The sequence below is a fragment of the Lathyrus oleraceus genome, chromosome 6 (genome assembly GCF_024323335.1).
Source record: "Lathyrus oleraceus cultivar Zhongwan6 chromosome 6, CAAS_Psat_ZW6_1.0, whole genome shotgun sequence".
Classification (NCBI taxonomy): Eukaryota; Viridiplantae; Streptophyta; class Magnoliopsida; order Fabales; family Fabaceae; genus Lathyrus; species Lathyrus oleraceus.
The window spans coordinates 12,525,590-12,549,375 of record NC_066584.1 but is presented as its reverse complement, the minus strand read 5'-3'; the positions used below and the strand labels follow the sequence as shown (position 1 = coordinate 12,549,375).

Sequence of the window (23,786 nt, the reverse complement as noted above, 5' to 3'; positions counted from 1 at the left end):
TAATATGTGTTGTGGAAATGAAAAAGTCCTTATACCTTTATTATAATCCTTCACCTTTGCATAATTATCTCATGAATAATAATCAATCAGTGGATTCAAAAAATTACCAAGACAATATTCGGGTATATAACACGATGTTTGCTTTCATATCACCTGACACCAACTTTGGAGGAGGAAGGGGTCCCCCCCCCCCCCCACACACACACACCCATTGTCAGAATACAAGGTCAAGTGTGTCATCGTATGGTAACATGCTTTCAATGCCAGATGAACCTCTCAAATTTGCTCAATTGTACAATTATGATATTGAAAATGAAATGGATAACCATATGCAAGGATTCAGGTTAATTAAATTCAAATTGTGCATTGTACATATTCAAATTATATATATTTATACAAATGATACAAAACCATTATATTTAAAAAAAATCCAGAAAAACCAAAAATATTGATCATATCATTGTTTCAAAGCTAACATCAATGCTTGATTAATTTAATACACATGCTAAGGTTTTTGGAATGTAAAAATAAGGTTAATGAATCAAGACATCAGTGATGTTAAACTTAAACTTATTTCAGAAAGGAAAATTGATGGTCAGATCTATAGCAAACCTACAGTTTCAAAAGTTGCAACACTTATTGTTGGAGACTCAAACACAACATAGAAAAGATACATTATCATTGAAACTCAATCTAGTGGTTTACAAAGAATCGATGAATTCAACCCTTCTTACCTAACCTATCAATATCCACTTATTTTTCCATACGATGAAGACGATTACAACCAAAGTTCCTCACAGATTATGCAAAAATCAAAATCTCAATGGTAGGAACCAACCATAAAGGAATGGTTGTGTTTCAAAAATCCAAACAAGGAAGTGTGAGGCAAAAATATTGATTTCTTCCAGAAGATTTTTTCAAAAATTCCTAGTTGATGGAATACCAAACTTTGCCTGTTAAAAGGGATATCCTTCATGATCATCTATTGTATCATCTTGATATTTTTTTGGGAACCACTTGGAGTGTTTACCTTCTTTAATGCAAGGTGAGTTTTTGTTAGCTATTCCACATGGCCCAAGCATCATGTGTGTTTTGACCAAGTTATAAAGCTTTGAGTTTCTCAATTCATTAGTTGGGATTATTCTATCAATTCCGGTAGGAAAAGGATATTTACATGAAGGATATAGAAATAGCAGAATATGAGCACAAGAAAGTACTCCTTTTTGAAATTCTATTGTGCACAAGTCTATTTTTATTAGGACAAAGATTGAATCAGTATATGAATAAGGAATTGCATTAAAATAAAGTTGAAAAATGTTTGATATTGAGCGTGACTTAAATTATAAATCCTTCCCTAAGACATATGTTTTGACAAGTTGTTAAGAAGTTGATTAAACTTTATCTTGAACACTCAGGTAACAATATTTGACCTGTCATGTGGCTTTAAGTTTTCTTTAATGAGGCACCTTTGAATTTCCTGCCAGTTAGAATTACATGTGAATGTAATAAAGAGGTCGGGAAATCCTAATGCAACAAATATTGAAATTCCATCAAAGTAAAATGAATCCATGAATCTCTTTCCTCCTACAAATGAAGATGGTAAAACAATTATTTTACTCTTCTTAGATGTTGAAAAAGGTTTAGAGGAATTTGTATCATGCAAAGTTTGATATTCTTTATAGAAGACGATCATCAAGAAATGTCATTGTCAAAATGGGATATCATTGGATAACAAATAGGTCGTCCCATACAATTCACAACTTCTACTTAAATATCAAGCCTACATCAACATAGAATGGCGCATCCAGAGCACTTATATCGAATACCTTTTCAAATATATCATTAAAGGATATGATAAAATAACTTCATCAACTGTAATTGATAAACACTCCAATCCAACTCCACCTGAAGATGTAAATGAGATTAAACTATATCTCGATTATTGCTATATTTCACCGTGTGAAACATGTTGGAGAATTTAATCTTTCTCCATTCATGGAAGAAAATTGGTTGTTGAAAGAAGGTTATTCCATTTATTAGGTCAACAGTAAATATACTTCACAGATTATGAGCGCATTAATGATGTTCTAATCAAACCATGTATTGCAGAGTCAATGTGTAGTTCATAATGTTTACTTCATGGTTTGAGACTAACAAAAAGTATGTTGAAGCATGAGAACTTACCTATGATCAATTTTTCATAAAAAATTATGTATGTAAAAGGAACAAGAACATGGAAACCAAGAAAAATAGGCTTTACAATTGGAAGATTAATATGTATTCCTCCAAGTGCAGGATAACTTTATTATATATGTATGATGCATATTGTTGTTAAAGGCCCTAAAAATTATTGTTGTTAAAGGCCCTAAAAATTACGACATCATCAAATGCATTAACGCATTTCAGGATGAAACATTCACAGATGTGTGATTTACAAAGGGATTTCTTGAAGATGATATGGAATACATTGCCGTTATAGAAGACGCAAGTTATTAGGGATCCGAAATTTTTTGAGGAAGCTTTTTGTGACTATTCTCTTGTCATGTTATGTCAATAGACCTGTCCATGTATGGTCTAAAACTAAAAAAAAAATGATGCCATCCTCCCTCGTCAAAGAATTCTTGCAAATAAAAAAGGTATTAAAGTCTAAAACATATTGATTCACCTTTTACCTTTTAGATAACTCTTAATAGCAAGTTATCTTTCTTTTTGAAGATCTGATCCTACCCCCAAACCTAAAGGTTATGTTCTCGAACAACTCGGTAACATGCTCATTTGTGGGGAAAAAAAGAACTATGACAAATGCATACTAAAAGATGAATATATCAATCTCTTCAAGTCTTTGACATGTAACAATAAAACTACACTATTTACAATACTCTTTGCTCAAATGTTGATAAAGTGTAAACTATCAATAAATGAACATAAGGTGATTTTCCAAAAGATTACAAATTATGTCAATAAGAAAAAAAAGGAGTATTTTTTCTTAATGGTTATGGAGGAATAAGCAAAACGTTTATATGGAAAACCCTTGCAACATGTTTCCGATCCAAATGGAGTATAATGTTAACCGTCATAAGCAGCGAAATTGCTTCTTTGTTGTTACCCAAGGGAAGAACGATATATTCCAAATTCGAAATCCTAGTTCCTACATTAGGAAACTCAACATGCAATATTAACGGGGAGAGTGAACATGTCGAATTGTTGAGACATACCAAACTGGTTATATGAGATGAGGAATCAATGGCTCACAAATACACTTTTGAAACCCTTGGTCGTACCCTAAGAGATCTCATAAGTGAAATAAGAAACTCAACATCAATATTTTGAGGCAAGGTCATAGTTTTAGGGGGAGACTTTCATCAAATACTTCATGTCATCCCACGTGGTTCCCGATCAGACATTGTTCATGCTTCCCTTAATTCATCTTGCATATGGGACCACTGTGAAAAAAAAATTCTAAATGGATTCTTAAGCTAGGTGAGGGTAAACTTTCTAAATCTAACGACGAAAGTGTCAGAATTAAGATTTTGCCTGATTTGTTGATACCAAGATCAGACGAATGTATTACATCTATTATTCAAAGTACATATCCTGATATACTCCATAATTACATGAATGTCAATTTCCTTGAGGCAAGAGCAATATTAGCTTAAACTATTGAGACAGAAGGCAAAATCAATGAATATGTATTGGGTCTTATTCCTTGTATATCACTACTCCAAACACTTATTTCATATAAACTTCTATTTATATTTTATTGTCCTTTTCAAACCCAAGAATCGTCCATTGTCAATTTCAAATGATAAATTTCAAATAAATTATATATGCGGGTGATGAAAAAGTTTATATGAGTTTAAATTCAGTCGATAAATCTAATGTAAACGATCAATTAACCTATGAATTCATAACGCCAGAATTTCTTAATTTACTTAGGACCTCAGGCTTACCAAATCACATCATCAAATTTAAAGTTGGAACTCCAATCATGCTTATGAAAAACTTGGACCAATCCGAATGGTTGTGTAATGGTACTAGGTTAACAGTTTCCAAACTTGAAGATCGTAAATTAAATACAAACATAATGTATGGAAAACATGACAGAAATTTCCTTTACATTCCAAGATTTAAAACACCACCTTCACAGTCACCTTGGCAGTTTAAACTTTCAAGAAGGTGGTTTCAAATTATTATTTCTTATGTAATGACCATTAACAAGTCATAAGGTCAATCCTTAGATTTTGTTGGTCTCTATTTTCCCCATTTCATTTTCAGTCACGGTAAATTATATATTGTAGTTTAAAGGGTGAAGAATAAACAAGGATTAAAAGTTCTGGTACACAATGAACAACCAAATCAAAATACAACAACAACTAATGTTGTATTTAAAGAGATCTTTCAAAATGTACATGTAAGTTAATATTCATGTAGATTATTATAATGTTGTTAAGTCATTATACTAATTATTTATATCATTTTACAGAAAATACAATGACAACAACAAAGACTACTCAAATGAAAAAAACTTCTTAAGGAAGATCTTTTGTCCTTTTTTAAAGTTCATTCTGCACTACTAAATTTATTTCCTAAAAAGTATCTTCAAACACTTTTCGTTATTCTACATGTTATTCATTAATCTTTTAAGATGCTATTTATTACATCTTTGTTCTATATAATACCTATTTAAGATTATAAATGTATTAACATTTTTGTCAAAAACACATCACTACATCACTACATCTTTGTTCAAAATATATGTCTGTATTAGTTAGGGTTACATCTCTATATATCAAAATGAAAATAAGTCCATTCACATATTAATAACAATAACAAAACATTACACACACTCCATAAAGCTATACTTAAAATTATCACTAAAAACTGAAAAAATGGAGTTTTTCAAAAGTACTTACATAAAACACAAAACATAATAACAAAATACTAAACATAAGTACAAAATAAATTAATCAACTTTAAAACAAACATTCATAATAACTTTATCATCAAAACATCAATAATATCCCATTCATCAAACACTTCTAAACCACCCATTCATCTTCGTCTTCAACTATTATGCAAACTAACATGTATAATCTCGGGAGGATCCCGATGAGTAAATTCTAGCTCATCACCCGTCATCAATCTTTTTTCTTCTACAAACATATACAATCCTTGATCAATATACTTTTTATTTAAGCTAATTTTAGAACTGTAAACCACACATTCATAAATTTTGCCCGTTACATCATCAACCATTGTGATTTCATCTTGATTCATATAAAGGGCTCGACGAGAAGTTTCCTGCGGGAAATACTGCAAAAAAAAATATAATGACTCTTAAAAATAACGCATTGTTTTGACTTAATTCATTTAGTTTTTGATAAGTTCCTTACCAACACATTTTTTCCATTTTTTTTAAGGGTGTAACTTTGACCATCCATGTATATTCCTCATCTTCATGAATCACACCTTGGGGTGGAAGTTAGTCATTATTCTGAGCATGTGGTTGTAGGGGTTTTTCACCATGTGGTTGATGTGGTTGTTCACCATGTGGTTGTTGGGGTCGCTCACAATCTAATTATTAGGATTCGATATGTATCCGAGGTTGTTGCTCTGGATATGGGTTGTTGTTGTGACTAAGCGGTTCCACGAGTGCTTGAGGCCATTCAATCTGGTGATGCAGAAAATTGTTAGCCTGCATGACCTCTTCAATGTCGACATCAGATGAACTGCAAATAAAAAAATGAATACACATAAATAACAAACATAAAGGATACACATGCATGTCAAAAACAAAAGTATATAAGATATTTAAACAAATAAACCAAAAATGAAAGGAGTAATACGACAAGTTATGACCACATATGACGAATGTAAAGACAAAATTATGTGATTAAAATAAGAACATAGTACCTGATAGAAGAAGAAGAGACTGAGATATTACTCTTCATATCTTTGAATCTTGAAACTACTAAAGTGCTAAATATCAAGTTCATCTTTATAGTTAAAAACATTTACAATTGGGTCACTTATTTTAAGACCCAGTTTACTAAATAGCCCAAATATGAAACAATTTCATAATGGTCTTTATTCCTTCACGTGGAACCACAGTGTAAGTTAAACGACAATTTACTGCAACACAATATTTTATTCACTTACAACATCAAAACTTACCCCACATTTATTCACTAATTCAATGTGACTTTATATATATATATATATATATATATATATATATATATATATATATATATATATATAAAGGATTCACAACATTTATGTCTGCATTTATCAATACTTATCAATTGTTTTTGGAAACCGGTAATGTATTATAATGAATTCCAGATATTTTTGGAAACCGGTAATGTATTATAATGAATTCCAGATATTAATATAGGTAATGTATTATAATGAATTCCAGTTATTAATATAAGGTATACTAACCAAAGTTTACACGTGATTGTACCCATCTTCACAAATACTCACTATTCAAAATCAATTTTATCATTGTTGACTGTACTAAATTCTCGTCATGTCGGTGTATCCATTTGCTTCTCATTTTAACATTTATCTCTTATTAATATACTGCTTAAAGACCACTTTTGAAACATTATCAAACATCTTCTCAAATAACAAAGTATCTTAAACCAAACATCATCGACTCTTCTTACTATTCATGGAATCAACCGAACTTCTTCTTCATTTAACATTTACAAACACATTTTTAATTGCCAAAATTTCTTTCCAAGTAAGTACTTTACAAGATAATTCACTATTTTTTTTTTGTCATTTTTAAATTTTAATATGTCAATTTTTTTACATTTTAACTTCTTCTTTTCTTGTCAATCATAAGTTGAAATCGATCTTGTATTTGTTAATCTGTATCATAAAGAACTCAAAAAAAGATGAACAATATTGTACAATCGAGGACTACATCATGACATAATATATAACAAAGGTCAAGATCATCCACTGTTGGGTCATCACGAGGATCATCCATATGTTGGTGTAAGTCCTAGAGGCCAATACTTTTGGTACTTGTATCGAATTATTTATTAATAATAAAAGACTTTTTCTTTATTATGTTTGTTTAATAAAGTCCATAGAATAGATAGTCCGTTTAATGTATCAAGTGTGACTTAATCATGATATCTCATTAAATATAAAGACACTATTCTTAAAGTATCCGCATTCGAGCTTTGTTGTGAAGTGGGATAACATTAAAACATTAAGACATTTATGTATATAGACTAATGATCACATCTCATGGATCATGGATAAGGAGTTATCAAGTCTTAAATATAGGTATGAATATTAGGAGTAATATTTATACTGAAAGTGTCATAAGTTATTCTCATGGTGATAGTGGTGTATACAACCCTTCGACCTGAAACCATTATGGACCCTAGATGTAGAGTCGAGGGCTTTATTGCTGATCAAACGTTATTCGTAACTGGATGACCATAAAGACAGTTCATGGATACTTCACGAAACATGCTGAGGGACATGAGTGACCTAGATGGAATTTTCCCATCTTGCGTAACAGGATAACTATCTACGGGTCCAATATTGAAATGGACAAGGATGACACGGTCTATGCCTTGTGTTCAATATAGACATAGGGGCAGAAGGGTGATTGTATACATAAGTATTATCACAAAAGGATTTGTCAGATCACATGACATTTTCGTGTCTTTGGTAGCAGTGTTTATTATGTTAAATACATGATTTAATATAATTGCTAATGTCGCGAACCTACAGGGCCACACACAAAAGGACGGATTGATGAGAGATAGAGTAACTAAGGAACACCGTAAGGTACGATGCACTTAAGTGAATTGTAGAACATCGTAAGGTACAATGTACTTAAGTAGAATACGAAATATGGTAAGGTACCACACACTTAAGTGATTTTGGCATATCATAAGATATGGGCCACATACACTTAAGTGGGTTTTTTAGCTTGCAGCCCACACAAGTGGTTCTATAAATAGAAACCTTGTGCAGAAGCATTTGTGCAGTTGTAATTTCGTTTCTCTCTCTCTCTCTCTCTCTCTCTCTCTCTCTCTCTCTCTCACTCACTCAAAGCCTTCATTTGTAGCAGCTAGCACTGAGATTGAAGGAACTCATTCGTGTGGACTAAGTAGAGGCGTTGTCACCATTCAACGTTCGTGATCGCTCCGTAGATCTGCATTAAAGGTTTCAATCGCCACAAGAGGTAACGATTCTATCACTGATCATGCCCATTCATAAGGATCACTAAAGGAAAAAAAATTAAATTCCGCTGCATTTTGGATCGCTCTTCTCCTTCATTATCGTCGTGCAAAGCAGAATACATAGTTGTTTCTCTTTGTGCATATCAACATGGATGGTGAATCTGATCGAAGAGATAACAACGAAGAGTCATGAAGAAATTACCATGAAGATCAACATCATGTCAGCTATTAATCTGGCAAAGAATCCGATAGCACATGGTCGAAGCAAGCACATCGAAATGAGGTTCCATTATCTTCGAGAGCAGGCAGTAGATGGAAAGATGAATGTGGAACACTGTAGAACTGAGAATCAAATTGCAGACATCATGACGAAGGGAGTGCAAGTCGAAGTGTTCAGAAGACTAAGAGCTATGATGAATGTAGATAGCTTAGACACAATAAATTATGTGGTGTGTTGAATTGTAATTCCTTGTGTCGAAGCAGGTTGCTCGACAGAGCAAGGAAGTGTCTAACCACCTAGTGTGTTGAGTTGTGTTAGTGTCGAAGTGTCGAAGCATGTTGTTTCACACATGATTTCGACTTATGTCTATTTTATTAGTGTTAGTTATTTTGGGCGTTTAGAATTTTGGGTCTTGACTTAAGGTCCAAGTTAACCTAAACCTATAAATAGAGGGAGTAACCCTTATTTTGTAACAGAAGTGAATAGATCATTCATAACATTGTATTCCCAGTATTTTGCAGTTGCAAAGTGAATAAGAAGTTTTTCACAGTTTGTGGACAGAGAGAAACTCTACAGAATTATATTACTCTTCTCCTTCATCGTTCTTTAATTTCTTTCTTTCTCCATTGTTCTTCTCTTTTCGTTGTTATTGTGTGGGTGATAACAATCTTGTTCATCAAGATTGATTGAAATTCTCCATAGATTTTGGGGGATTTCCAACACATTGAAAATGCATATAGAATAAAATTGACATAAAATGGGACGAGTTTTGAAAATCTAATTTACTCACACATGAACACAAAATTTGATTAAGATTTGATATTAACTCAACAAAAAAGTCTTATATTTATAAAATAAGTTTTTAATTAATTATGTAATTTATCTTTATGTTTTTCATCTTTAATAATATTTCCGTCTTCCAAATTTTATTTTCATGCTAATTTCAATTATATTTTTTTTTCATATTTCCTCTTATATTTTTAGAATTATTTTTTTAATTAAATCAATTATTATTAAAATATAATTAAATATTTAATGATCAATAACAAACAACAACGAGACTGGATGCACGAATTAGTTACTAGTTTATAACCCTCCATTTCAAAATAAAGTCTTTGAAAAATGCTAAGGAATACATACACCTTAAAGTCTTTTTAGCTAAAGAATTTTGTCTCAAAAAATGTCAGTTTTACTTTTTTTTAACCGATTTAACTTTATAAATAAATAACTTTTCGAATATTAGGATATATTGAATAAAAAACTCTTTTTGCCCTCGTCAAGATTGACTAAAATCCTCAAGGTAAGAAGCACCCTAATTTATAGACAATGTTGTGAGCAACTTGTTAAATTTAGTACAAGGTACTAAGAAGAAACAAATGAGGTGGGATATGTGTATGGAGCCATTTATAAACACACATCACGTGAATTTGCAGATTTAGTGGCCAACTCTAAGGTACAAACTACAAAGGATTTGAACTACTTGTGTGGAAGTGGAACCATCCTCTTTATTCTATGATAATCGAGAGTTATCAAATGTGGAAATCTCTTACCTCACACCATGTCCTACCACTGTCTCTCCATTTACTATACCATATTGCACATGCTGCCTCACATTGTTACAAAGAATGAGAGATCTAAGGCAGGTGTCAAGCTGCTAGATACTTACTTGAGGGCTTGTTCTAGTTATAGGATACAAAGAAAATAATTGATCATTTGTATAATATTTTTGGTATAGCATGTTATACTTGTGCTCAATCTATTAATCTGGTAAGCGATCGCTATACTACTTAGTATTCTAATGTATATTGCCTTATAGAAAAATATCTCCAAAAGAAAATAGCATAAACATCATTATCATAGAATTAATTAATTTGTGATTTTTATTTGAGTTGATTTTATTGGTGTAAAATTATTCTATATAATCATTTCTTATTCTTGTATTTCATTATAAAAATATAAAATATTTTGTCAGCAAAGATAATTAAATTAATAACTATTCTAAGATAAACAATCCAAATTATGTCCAAGGGTAGAAGAATGATCAAGGATCATCTCCTTTTATACGTGATACAATCAAAATCTTTACTCTCTCCGTCCTATAATGAGTGATTTATTTGGAATAAAATAGTATTCCAAAATGAATGACTCATTTTAATTTTCAATGCATTTTTTTAATATTACCCTCTAATTAATATTACTTTCATCATTTCCAATAGATGATAAGGATACTTTAGTAAAAATATCATTCTTTCTCTTTCATTTATTCCTTTTTCTTAATATGTGTGAAATAGTCAACTGAATCACTCATTGTGGGATAAAAGGAGTATCTTTTTTTAAGAACTTCTAAATTTAAAATATTTTGAATTAGTTTATGTTGTTTATATACAACCATACTCAAAATCCTCATCTTATTTGAATAGAGATGATATAGCTTTTGTTCAAAACCTGAAGGCCAGATACAAGAACTTAAAATTTAGAGAACATGGTTTCAATGTCTTCATCCTCCTTCATTCTGAACAACTCATAATGTTGAACTAGAAGGTTAGCCTTAACTTCTTGAACTTGATGATTCCCTTCATAAGTAGCATACAGGGAACTAAAAATGGTCTTAACAGTAGATTGTCAATGAATTTGATGTATTCTGAATGAGGTAGAGCATCAACCAAGATACCTCTAACTCTATGATGTTTTCTATAGACCTTTTCCTGAGCTGGTGTGAGATTTTTTTTATCAGACATCATTCCAACTCCATTGAATGGGATATCAATGCCATCTTCTAGAATATCCCACAACTCATCATCAAGATCTACGATATGTATTGTTGTTCTTTTCTGGATTGTTATAATCATAATTTATAGCAACATGTGGAGTAAGAGTACTACTCCCAAATTCGAAAACACCCGACATATTTCAATATGTTTTTCTCAGGATCTTTTTTGTACCATTGTAAGTGTAATCACATATTGTGCCCTAATCCCAATTGAAGGTGAGAAAACACAAGAAGGGGATTGAATTTTGTTTTATTTTTCTTTCTTTTTAAAATACTTAAGTCAGATTTTACACACAAGGTTATAGAATCTGACTTAGTTAGAGATAGACAATGGATATAAAGTGCAAGAAAGAATAAACACCATATAGAGTTATCCTGATTCCTCTCACAAACCAAGAGTAGTCCATTCCTCTTATACTACAAGAGATTTTCACTATAACCATACAAGATTACAATTTGCTCAAGCACACAAGTAAAAGTCTTATTTTCTTACACACACAAGTATAAGACTTCCTTGCTCAAACACACAAGTCTGAGACTTCCTTGCTCACACACACAAGTATGAGACCTCCCTGCTCAAGCACACAAGTTCAAGACTTCCTTACTCTAGCACACAAGTTCAAGACTTCCTTGATCTAGCACACAAACTAAAGACTTCATTGCTCTAGAACATAAGCTAAAGACTTCCTTGCTCAAGCACACAAGCCCAAGACTCCTTTGCTCAAACACTTATTAAGAGACTTCTAACAATCTACCTAACAAATAAACGATTGTTGGATGAATACACTTGATATACAATCCTAGGTGTGTGAATAATAAAACACGATAGGACTCTTTTAGGACTTAGGAATTTCTAAAGTATACAAGGATAAGAAGTTCTAAGTTTAGCTTGTGCTAAAACTTTGACAAAGTAGCTTCTCTTTTATTGACAATATTTGTTTAGCATGTTCAACATTCTTGAAGATGAAACCGTTGAGTCCTTTGAGAAGCTTCAAAAGAGTTGTTAGGAGACGATGAGATGTTTCACCAAACTGTCAGGTTAGGTGAAACCTAGTTTGATAAACCTTTGCTACAAAAGGAATTAACAGTTGTATCCTAACAAACTCTATGAAGGACCTAGGGTTTTAGGTTATCATGTGATAAAGTATTTTTATAGATGAACAACGACATGTTAATGTCACCTTGGTCCTTTCACTTTGACTAGCTCATATTTTGATCACTAGAAGCAGACTTATCCAAAGTATGTTTTCAGAGGTTGACTGTAACACCCCGAATTTAATTAATTAATTAATTTGAATTATTTAGATTTTTATATGATTAATGGGTATTTTAAATTAATTGTGTATGATTGTGGGGTAGGTATCCTTGAAATAGAAGTATGGAGGCAGTAAGAGTTTGGTATAGTTGTTGATAATTAATTAGAATTTTAATTAACTATTGAAATAAATAATATTTTATTCGAATTAATTAAGTAAATAAATAAAAATAACTAGAATATGAGCATCTTAATTAAATAATTAAATTTAGTCATTTTACTTATTTAACGGGGATAATGAGAATTTTTAATAATTAGCCTATAACTATTTTATTTAATTGATTGGAATAAAATAGAAGAGTAGAAATAGTATGGAGAAAAAGAAGAATATTATTAGTATTATTTTATTAAAAGAAAATTAGAGCCAAGAGGGGTATGATGATAAATAATATGATAAGTGAGGGCAATGGTGGAAGTTCCTAATTGAGGGGGATTAGGTTAATGATAAAAAAGGTTAGTAAAAGAGTTTAGAGGGTTTTACGTAAAATAGAATTTTGTGGTGAGAAAAGATAAGGGATAGGGCTAAAAGAAAACTCCATTGTTAGAGCTTGAAGTGTGCATCTTGTTGGAAAATCTAAGGTAAGGGTGAAAACTTGTTCCAATAGTAAACGGTATGATAGAAGGATAGAATGGAGGAACCCTTAACCTCATTAGGGTTGTGTGTTTTGACTCATAATTTTGAATTTGGATGATATGGTGATTATTATATGAAGATGATATGATGAATTTCATGTGTCTTACATACGTGTAGTTTTCTGTTTTGATGATTAAACTTATATTCACTATTGTTGCAATTTCGAAGGTTTTAGGCATAATCTTAAAGTTGTGATTAAATTATTTAATTGTGTTAAAACTATAAATTAACTTTATATAATAATAGTATTACATGGGTTGTAATTTTCTAAGCGTTTGCCTTTTTACAGAATCGAAATCGGAGGTCCGAAAGGCCTCCAACGATGAAAAACGCAAAAAATTATGCATTCTGTCCGTCACAATCGCGAGCCTTTTTTCATGTTTTTCGGTCGAAATCGTTTTGGCCATAACTTTTTATCCGTAAGTCCATATCGAGTGCCATTTGAAGCGTTAGATATCTGAAACAGAGGGCTATAACTTTGTTTCAGGAATAAAATAATTTTGGAGATTATTTCATTGACGTTTTTGGGGTTGAAGAAGATGAAAATTATGTTGGAAAATTTAGAAAACAACAACTTTTTAGTAACGCCTTCGTGCACGGTTTCGATCATAACTTTCAACTCGTGAATCATTTGGGGTTGGGGTTTAAAGCATTAGAAAGGTGACTCTAAGAGATATAATATGATGGTGATAAGTGAATTGATTGAGTATTATTCCTATTTTGGTCATAACTTTCATTTCGTAAGTCTGATTTTATTCTTACGTTCTGTTAATGAATTGTTGACACATCCCGACGATTTTGGTCATAACTTTCATTTCGCAAGTCCGATTTTGATGGCGTTTGAAGCATTAGAAAGCTAACGCTCATACCTAAGAAAATGGTAGTGATTGTTAATATGTTTTAATAATATTCATATGTCTACTGTATTGATAAATATATTGGTTTATACGTTTGGTTGATGAATCGTTGCATTATTGTAATATCATTATGTGATAATTATGTTGTTATGTCGATGATGTTAAGATGTTGATGAGTTGTTGTTATTTGTTGATATTATTCATGTGGTAACATGAATTGGTTGTTACATGATGAATGGTGTGATGCATAAATGATGAGATGTGTATGGGGATCCTTTAAGTGAACCTTATTGTGTTAATGCATATTATTTGAGAGTCATGCATCTTGGTGTACGGGCTTCGGTCCAATTTTGGTGAGCCTCGATTCTATGGTGATGGATCGGGTGCGAGTAGCTAATTCTTATTATGAGGGATTAGTGAAGCGTTATATATGTTGATGGTAACGGTTTTTGGTGAGCCTCGATCCCATGGTGATGGATCGGGTGCGAGTAGCTAATTTCTATTATGGGGGATTAGTGAAGCGTTACCTATGGTGATGGTAGCGATTTTGGTGTGCTCCGGTTCCAAGAGGGAATCGATCCTATGATGGGGATCATGGAGTGAGATGAACGTGAGTGTTTATTTTGGTACCATGTGCATGTTGATTCGGTGTTGAGTACATTGCATAAGTGTTGTATTTGTATTGATTGTTGTTGATGTGTTGTTGGATGAGATGTTGTTGCATATGATGTTAATGATAATTGAGATATGGATTTGTATGATGTTGATGATAATTAAGATGTTGTCGTGTATGATGTTGATTATGATTTGGATGTAAGAACGTGATATATTATTGTGCATGATTGTGTAGATGTTGTACTCTATTATTCATTCTATATCATTATTATTGAAATGAATTCTCACCCCTTCTGTTTGAATGTTGCCTTTACATGGGCAAGGTGCAGATACTCAAGAGTAGTATTGCTGAAGTAAGTGGAAGGTAACTCTTGGATTACTTCTTTATTTTGTCGCTTTTACTAGTGGTGCCTTGCTCTGATCATGTAACATCAGGTTGGGTTAAACGCTTACATTATTCCTTATCTTTGATCATGTTGAAGTCATAAGACTAATTTTGTTATTGAGAATTCTTAAGATGTTGAGTTGATTGATTAGAACTCTCTTATTTTGTTATTGCAATTGAAGTTGAGAGTAGATGTTATTACTTGCTTTATCTTCCATAATTGTGATGATAATTCCGCTGCGATGATACTTAAAATGGAAGTGAGCATGCAGTGACAAGTTATGTATGTCTTATTTTGTGAATATATAATACCAATCAGATGAGAAGGATGTCGTGTAAACATCCCAGGTATGATTCAGATAAGTAGGATGTCGTGTAAACATCCTTATTACAAATGTGTGTATTGAAATTTACTTTTGAAACCCGTGTTACGGAGCAGGTCATATGTGTTATGAATGTGTGACACCCTACGTGGTTTTATTTTATATTTAATTTATGCGATAAATTATGTGTGGGGTTTAGGGTGTTACATTGACTGCTTCAGAGTATGATCTTTCAATGTAAACCTCTTTGCAATATGACTTCTTTAGAGTCAGTTCTTTAGCTTCTGATATATCCGAATATGATCTTCATGTTTCTCTTTGGATGTTCAGAGTTAGAACCAATACTTAGATTTACTATGTCTTTTAGTTTATGGTCTTGTACATTTGAATAAACATTGGTATACTATATTGTTCTTTAAATACTTTGTTATCATCAAAATCAAAGGGATATGGGACAAACCAATTTTGTTCCAACAATCTCCTATTTTTTGATGATGACAAACACAAGTATTTAAGAATAATGGTTGATGATTTAATTAACTAGTTGACTACATAGTTTGAGGTTTGTAAGCTCCCTCTGAGTCTAATAGTCCATAGGGTTAGGTTTGTAAGCTCCCCTTAAGTTTCATCCAGGTTAATTAAATATAAACATTTAAAGAACATATATATTTCTTCCGAATTTAAGCAAGATAGTAACTGTCATATTTTAATTGCTTAAATACTTTTGTATCTACTCCCCCTTTTGTCATCAATAAAAATAAAGAAAGGAAATAGAAAGATACTGAATAAAAATATTTTCATATAAGCGAAAAATAAATGTTATAAAACATGTTCAAGAGAGGAATGCGTCCTAAATCCTAAAGCTTAAGGTTTTTGTCAAAGAAGTTCCAAGATAGTCTTCAGATCATAACTCATTTCATCATGTCTTGCAACAACAGTCTGCAACTTGACATTCATTTCTTCCTAATTGGTAGCAACCGAAGACAACTTCTTTTCCAAAAGAGTTTGCCTTTGACTAGAAGAAGCAACAAACTCGGAAGAGAAATACTTTAGTTTTTGCAAAGTTGTCTCCACAAAGGTTATGAGAGAGTCTCATTTGGTTGCATATGCAATGAATAAAAATCTATGAGCCTCTTAGTAACCAAATTTTGAACTTTTTCAAAGACAACAATTTCAACTCTTCCATTTGATAGTTTATGTGAGGTGGGAGGTTTTAGTTTATGTTGAGATAAGGGTGAGGTGTGAATGGACTAGGTACAGGTACAATGTTAGTTTCTGGCACAATATCTTCTTCCCTAGAAGGTGTTTTTTGATGGTCAGATGGTTTAGAATGTTGGACAGAGTGTGGTTTTGGTACAATTTGACCATTTGGATAATCCATTGAAGTTTGGTTCAAGTTTACTTGTTCAATCTCATTTTGAGGAGTAACCTTAGGGTGAGGCTGAATAGGATTTTGATGGGACTCTGGACTGGTGAAAGTGAGAATATCTTGTTCTGGTAATGGATGATGTTGGATTTCTTGTTTAGATTCATATTGAACAGGAATGTCAGTTTGAACAAGATTTGGCTAAGGAGAGTCAACAAAAGATGTAGTTTTTAGAGGGATGGATTGTAGGGGCTTGATGTTGAGGGGACTTGATTCTGATGAACTAGAATCATAACTTAAGCTAGTTCTAGAGGACTTAGCTGAAGGAGAATTGCCATCTAAGGCGCAGCGGAATTTAAAAATTTCTCCATTTAGTGATCCTTACGAATGAGCATGATCAGTGATAGAATCGTTACCTCTTGTGATGATTAAAACCTTTGGTACAGATCTCTTGTAACGATCAAAACCTTTGATACAGATCCACAGAGCGATCACGAACGTTGAACGATGACAACGTCTCTACTCAGTCCACACGAACGGATTCCTTCAATCTCAGTGCTAGTTGGTACGAATGAAGGCTTTGAGTGAGAGAGAGAGGGAAACGAAATTCCAAGTATGAGAGTGACAATGCTTCTACCCAAGGGTTCTATTTATAGAACCACTTGTGTGGGCTTAAAGCTAAAAAGCCCACTTAAATGGCCCATATCTTATAATATGCCCAAAATCACTTAAGCGTGTGGTACCTTACCATATTTCGTATTCCACTTAAGTGCACCGCACCTTACGGTGTTCCTTAGTTACTCTATCTCTCATCAATCCGTCCTTTATGTGTGACCCTATAGGTTTTCGCGACATTGGCAATTATATTAAATCACGCATTTAACATAATAAACAGTGAGCAGTATCTAGCAACACATCACTGCTACCCAAGACACGAAAATGTCATGTGATCTGACAAAACCTCCTGTGATAATAATTATGTGTATAATTACCCTTTTGCCCTTATGTCTATATTGAACACAAGGTATAGACCGTGTCATCCTTGTCCAGTTCAATATTGAGCCCATAGACATTTATCCTGTTACGCAGGATGGGCAAATTCTATCTAGGTCACTCATGTCCCTCAGCATGCTTCGTGGAGTACCCATCAACTGTCTTTATGGTCATCCAGTTACGGACAACGTTGGATCAACAATAAAGCACTCGACTCTACATCTAGGGTCCATAGTGGTTTCAGGTCGAAGAGTGGTATACACTATTATCACCATGAGAATAACTTATGACACTTTGCATAACTTTCTATATAGTATCCTCATAGCGGGTCAATCCGGTATAAATATTACTCTTAATATTCATACCTATGTTTAAGACTTGATAACTCTTTATCCATGATCCATGAGATGTGATCATCAGTCTACAAACATAATAGTCTTAATGCTTTAATGTTATCCCACTTCACAATAAAGCTCGACTACGGATACTTTAAGAATAGTGTCCTTATGTTTAATGTGATCTCATGATTAAGTCATACTTGATACATTAAACGGACTATCTATTTTAGGGACTTTATTAAACAAACATAATAAAGAAAAAGCCTTTTATTATTAATAAATAATTCGATACAAGTACCAAAAGTATTTGCCTCTAGGGCTTACACCAACATTAGCACCATAAGTTGATGGGTGGTTTAGGAATAAGATTGATGGGGTGATGATTGGTCCGAATTAGAAACACAAGTTAACTGATTATGATCAAAGAATGATTCATCAGCTAGTTAATTTGGAAAATCCTCTAGAACAGATGATATGGGAACAATATCTTGTTGAGAGAAATTCCTTAGCAACCGAGCTATAGGAATAATATCTGAGTCATAAGAGTGTCGAATAGATGAAGGGACATGATGTTGTGGTGAAAATGCATTTTTCGGTAAGGATTTTGGTGATTGAGGTGGTGTAGGTGTGGGATATTTAGTCATGAGTGGAGAATTGGAAGAATTTAAATCATAATCTGAGATAAGGTTCAGATCAATACATGTGTTCACAACATCTACAATAACTGAAGTATGTAAAACTTCCTTCTCAGTGATCTTATGAGATTGAGTAGCAACTTTTTCTGCCAAATCAGAGGTACCAACAACAGAAGGACTTTCAACTTCCATTTCCAAAACTTTTGTTTTCTTTTGTAGAGCTTCTACAAAAGAAGGCTTATCCATTGCCTCATTAAGTAGAGCAACAACAATTAGTCTTGGTCCTTCTTGAACATCCTCAACATGAATGTTCAGAGTATCCTTGTCTACAACTTTTGTTCTTCTAATCAAAGGTTTTTCATCCTCATCTTCTTCTTCATTATCAGAATCTGGTAGTACCGTCTTCCTTAATCTATTCTTTTTGACATGAAGTTCAGATGTGGTAGCTTGATCAGGAGTATTTTCAGTGGCTCCACTTATAGTGTTGGTAGGTATTAAGAAAGTTGTGGAGGCCACCTCTTGAACCTCCTTTTGGACTTCTGTTAGTTGTACACTCTTCTTCTTAGATGATTTCGGAACCATTTTTTCAGATTCAAAAGCAAATTCCTTTCTATTTCTTAAAGGCATGTACGCACTTCCTTCATGAGCTTCAGGAAAGTCATCCATGGTTAGAGATACTCCGAACTCTTTTCTAATTAACTTGATGTATTAAAAAATTACTTTAGGATTATCCAATTTAGTGATGGTTGAAAAATCATTGATATATTTAGTGTTGTCATCCCTGGTTCTGATGCTTGAAGGAAAGAGGATCAAATATTTCTTCTTGATAATGTTCATATTTCCCAGTATAGCAGCTGAGAGAATATTTCCATATATAATCTCCATATATTCTTTAACAGCAAGATTCATTAGAGTTTCAATCAACCTGCTATGATGAAACAATTCAAAAAGAAGTCTTGGATAAGGAACATTCCTCTTGTTGTACTTAGTAATATCTTTAACTTATTCACACATGTGATGAAATATGTAACTTAGAAGATTGATGAGCTCTTGGTTTTCCAAAAACCAGATGAAGTTTTTGTGATCCCAAGAGATCTGATCAGTGTTTCCTTCTCTTGGAATCAGACAACCAATCAATATCCCGAACAACAACCTGTATTCAATGTGCATGTTCTTTACTTTTCCAAAATTTCCAGTTTTGAGAAATAATTCATTTCTTGATCAAGTAGGATTCACAACTACTTTCTTTGGTGTTTAGAGCACATCTACCGATGTTATCCAAATTCAAAAGCTTTGCAATGTGACCTTGGTTGATAGTCATATTAACTTCCATAACAATCTTCTAAACCCATTTCAACTTTTGTCTTCCCTCTGAGTTTTTCATTCTCAACAATCTTTTGACATTCTTCAAGAGCATACGAACTTTCATTATACACCTCAGCCCTAACCCATAAGTCTTTAACTAAGTAAGGAAAGGTAGAACCGTTCATCATTTCAAAATAGTTTAACCATCCTTGATCTTTAAAATAGGTTTGCAGCGGAAATCCATTAACCCTAAAGGATTCAAAATCCACAATCTGTTCAACAATCAACTTTAGGTGTTCTTCTTTAAGGGATAAGGTTTTGGGATTGATTGCGAGAGATTTTCCAGAAATATGGATTAGTCATACTTGATGACTATAGTATATGAACTTGGGTAAAATTCCTCATAACTAAAGATGAATCATATGATTTGTTCACCATCTTTTGCATACAAGTACAAAAAGAAAAAGAATCAAAGATTTTAAAAGTTGGAACTGATCATGGATGAGAGTTTGAAAATGGGTCATTTAAAATATTTTGTTAAAAACATGGAATTACCCATGAGTTTTCTTCTCCTTAGAATTGTAGAGAGAAAGAATAGATCTTTACAAGAAATGGCTAGAACCATGATCCATGAAAATAATTAACCTAAGTACTTGTGGGCATAAGTTGTAAACACATCATGTTATGTTCATAATAGAATCTATATAAGACTCATTCTGAACAAAACTTCATATGAGTTTTTTAAAGGAAGAAATCCAAGCATTTCTTATTTTCATCAGTTTGGATGTGCATGTTACATTTTGAACAATAAAATTTATCTAAAGAAATTTGATGCCAAAGCTCAAAAGGGTATCTTCTTAGTATACTTTGAATGCTCAAAGGCATACATGGTGCATAACTCTGAAACCAAAATGGTTGAAGAGTCAGTACACATAAGACTTGTTGATAAAGAGCATGGCAATAAAATGTCAGAGCTAGTTGATTTTTTTTCTTCAAATTTTCATGTATCTTAAGACACTTTAGAAGTTGGTGGTTAAGAAGCTATCAAAAATTCATAAGCTAGTGGTCCATAAGCTAATCCAACTTTTGAATCTCATCCATAGGAAGCAAGTTCTAAAGAAGCTTGTGATGGCTCCCAAGAAGCAACTCAATTGAGAAAGACTTTCAAGTACAAATCCTTACATCCAGAAAAGAAAATAATTGGAAAGACAAACACTCCTCTAAAGACAAGATATGCATTCATAAAAGAACACTAAATGTTATGACTTATCTCCATGATTGAACCTACTTCTGTTGATGAAGCCTTATCTGAAGATGGTTGGATTGTGGCAATGCGAGAATAGCTGAATCAGTTTCAAAGGAATGATGTTTGGGATCTGGTACCCAAACCTCATCAGAAGAACATCATTGGAAGAAAACGGGTATTCATAAATAAGCTTAATTATCAAGGATAAATGGTAATAAATAAATCTAGACTTGTATCCCAAGGCCACAGTCAGCAAGAAGGTATAGATTTCTCTAAAACCTTTGCATATGTTACAAGGTTGGAGGCAATCATATTACTTCTCTCTTATGTTATTAATCATAATATCATTTTATATCAAATGGATGTCAAGAGTTTATTTTTAAATGGTGTAATTTCTGAAGAAGTGTATGTCAAACAACCACTTGGGTTTGAGGATTCAGTCCACCCAGATCATGTTTTCAAACTTAAGAAATCACTTTATGGCCTTACACAAGCTCCTAGAGCTTGGTATGAGAGACTAGGTAATTTTCTATTAGAAAATGGTTTTCCAAAAGGGTAAGTTGACACTACACTATTCAGAAAGACTTTGAAAAATAATATCTTAATTGTCTAAGTGTATGTTGATGCTATTTTTTTGTTCTACTAATGCAACTCTTTGTAAAGAGTGTTCTGAGTCAATGCATGCTGAGTTTGAAATGAGTATGATGGGAGAGATAAAGTTTTACTTGGAATTTCAATCAACCAATACAAGGATGAAGTTTATGTTCATCAGTTAAAATACACAAAGGAGCTTCTAAATAAATTCAACCTAGATGATTGTAAGATCATGACTACTCCAATGCATCCAACCTGCAATCTGGGAAAAGAAGAAAGTAGCACCAAAGTGTGTTAGATATTGTACAAAGGTATGATTGGTTCTTTACATTACCTAACAACTTTTAGGCTAGATATTTTATTTAGTGTATGTATGTGTACAAGATTCCAGTCAGATCCTAGAGAGGCTCACTTAACTGTTGTTAAGATAATTTTTAGGTATCTGAAGGGAACTAATAATCTAGGACTACTTTATAAAAAATTCGTAGATTACAAACTAGTTGGATTTTGTGATGCTGACTATGCTGAGAATAGAATTGAGAGGAAATCCACTAGTGGAAACTGTCAATTCATAGGTGAAAACCTTATATCCTAGGCTAGCAAAAGACAATCAATTATTGTTTTATCTACAGTAGAAGCATAATACATATCAATTGCAAGTTGTTGTACACAACTAATCTGGTTGAAATATCAGTTAGAAGACTATCAAATTTGTGGGAGCAGTATTCAAATTTATTGTGATAATACTTGTGTTATTTGCTTAACAAAAAAATCATATTCAACATTCAATAACCAAGCACATTGAAATAAAACATCATTTATTAAAGAATATGTTCAGAAAGGTGTGATAGATATACTATTCATTTATATTGATCATTAATAAGCTGATGTATTTACCAAGCCTCTTGCAATAAAAAATAATTTTATTAAAAATAGTCTAAACACACATTTTGTAAACGAATATTGTTTGCTTCTGAATGAGGGATCAAAGTTTGATGATGATCAGAAGTCACTATGATCAGAGTCTGACTCATCCTCTGATGTATAGTAGCCTCTGAAGCATCTCAGCCTCTGATGCTCAAAATTTGATTATTTTCCTCTGATAACACTTAAGTAGAAAGCCTTTTTTATCTTCCTAGTGACATTTATCCCACTTAATCGACACGTATTTGAGAAGTTTTCTAACGTGGATATTAGCTAATGAGTAATAATTGTTGGATAATGATGACATGTGTCTCACGCCTATTGTCATAATTTTTGTTTTAATTAAAACAAAAATCTCTTTCACTCAAAACATTTAAGCGTTTCATATTTCACACATTACTCTCACTTCACAACCCTCACTTTCATTCTAAAGCATTCTCTAAAAAATAACCCAGTTTTCCAAAAACCCTTTAGAACCATAAAAACTCCATTGCAATGTCATATACACCTGCTTCTCAACAAGCTCCATTGATGTTGAATCTGGAAAGGGATTCCATGTGAAGCCCTAAACAATGATGATCAGAGAGAACGATTCAAGTTGATTGTGCACAGGGACGGAGCCAGTAATTTTGAACTGTGGGGGCAATATATTAATATATAAATTTATTTCTATTTATTTTTAAAACATAAATATATATTATATTTACTTTTAATAAAATTTATATCTAAAAAAATATTTAATAATTTTCTAAATCTTTTATTTTTGTAATTTTTAAAATTTTATTATAAATTTTATTTTGTATGCATTTTTTTATGAGATCATAATATTAATATAAAATCCTATAAATCAATTTTTTTAAAAGGTTTAGGGAAAAACTATTTTGAAATTATACAAAAAGATAATAATTCAAGTATATTTTGTCTGACATATTTTGATTTAATTATTGATATTGAAAATAAAAAAACTCATATTAATTTCAAACAATACCCTAAACAAATATTCATATATTTTATAATTTTTAATAATATATTCATAATTATAATACTATT

At 32.3% G+C, this 23,786-nt stretch overlaps 1 long non-coding RNA gene across 1 annotated transcript; it reads right to left on the bottom strand.

The window, feature by feature from the left end:
* Positions 1–4,905: 4,905 nt before the first annotated feature.
* Positions 4,906–6,023, bottom strand: LOC127096392 (uncharacterized). The gene is made up of 3 exons (XR_007792714.1): positions 5,914–6,023; positions 5,394–5,729; positions 4,906–5,313 (listed from the first exon to the last, which is right to left on the bottom strand). It is a non-coding gene; the product is annotated as an uncharacterized LOC127096392 (long non-coding RNA).
* Positions 6,024–23,786: the final 17,763 nt, after the last annotated feature.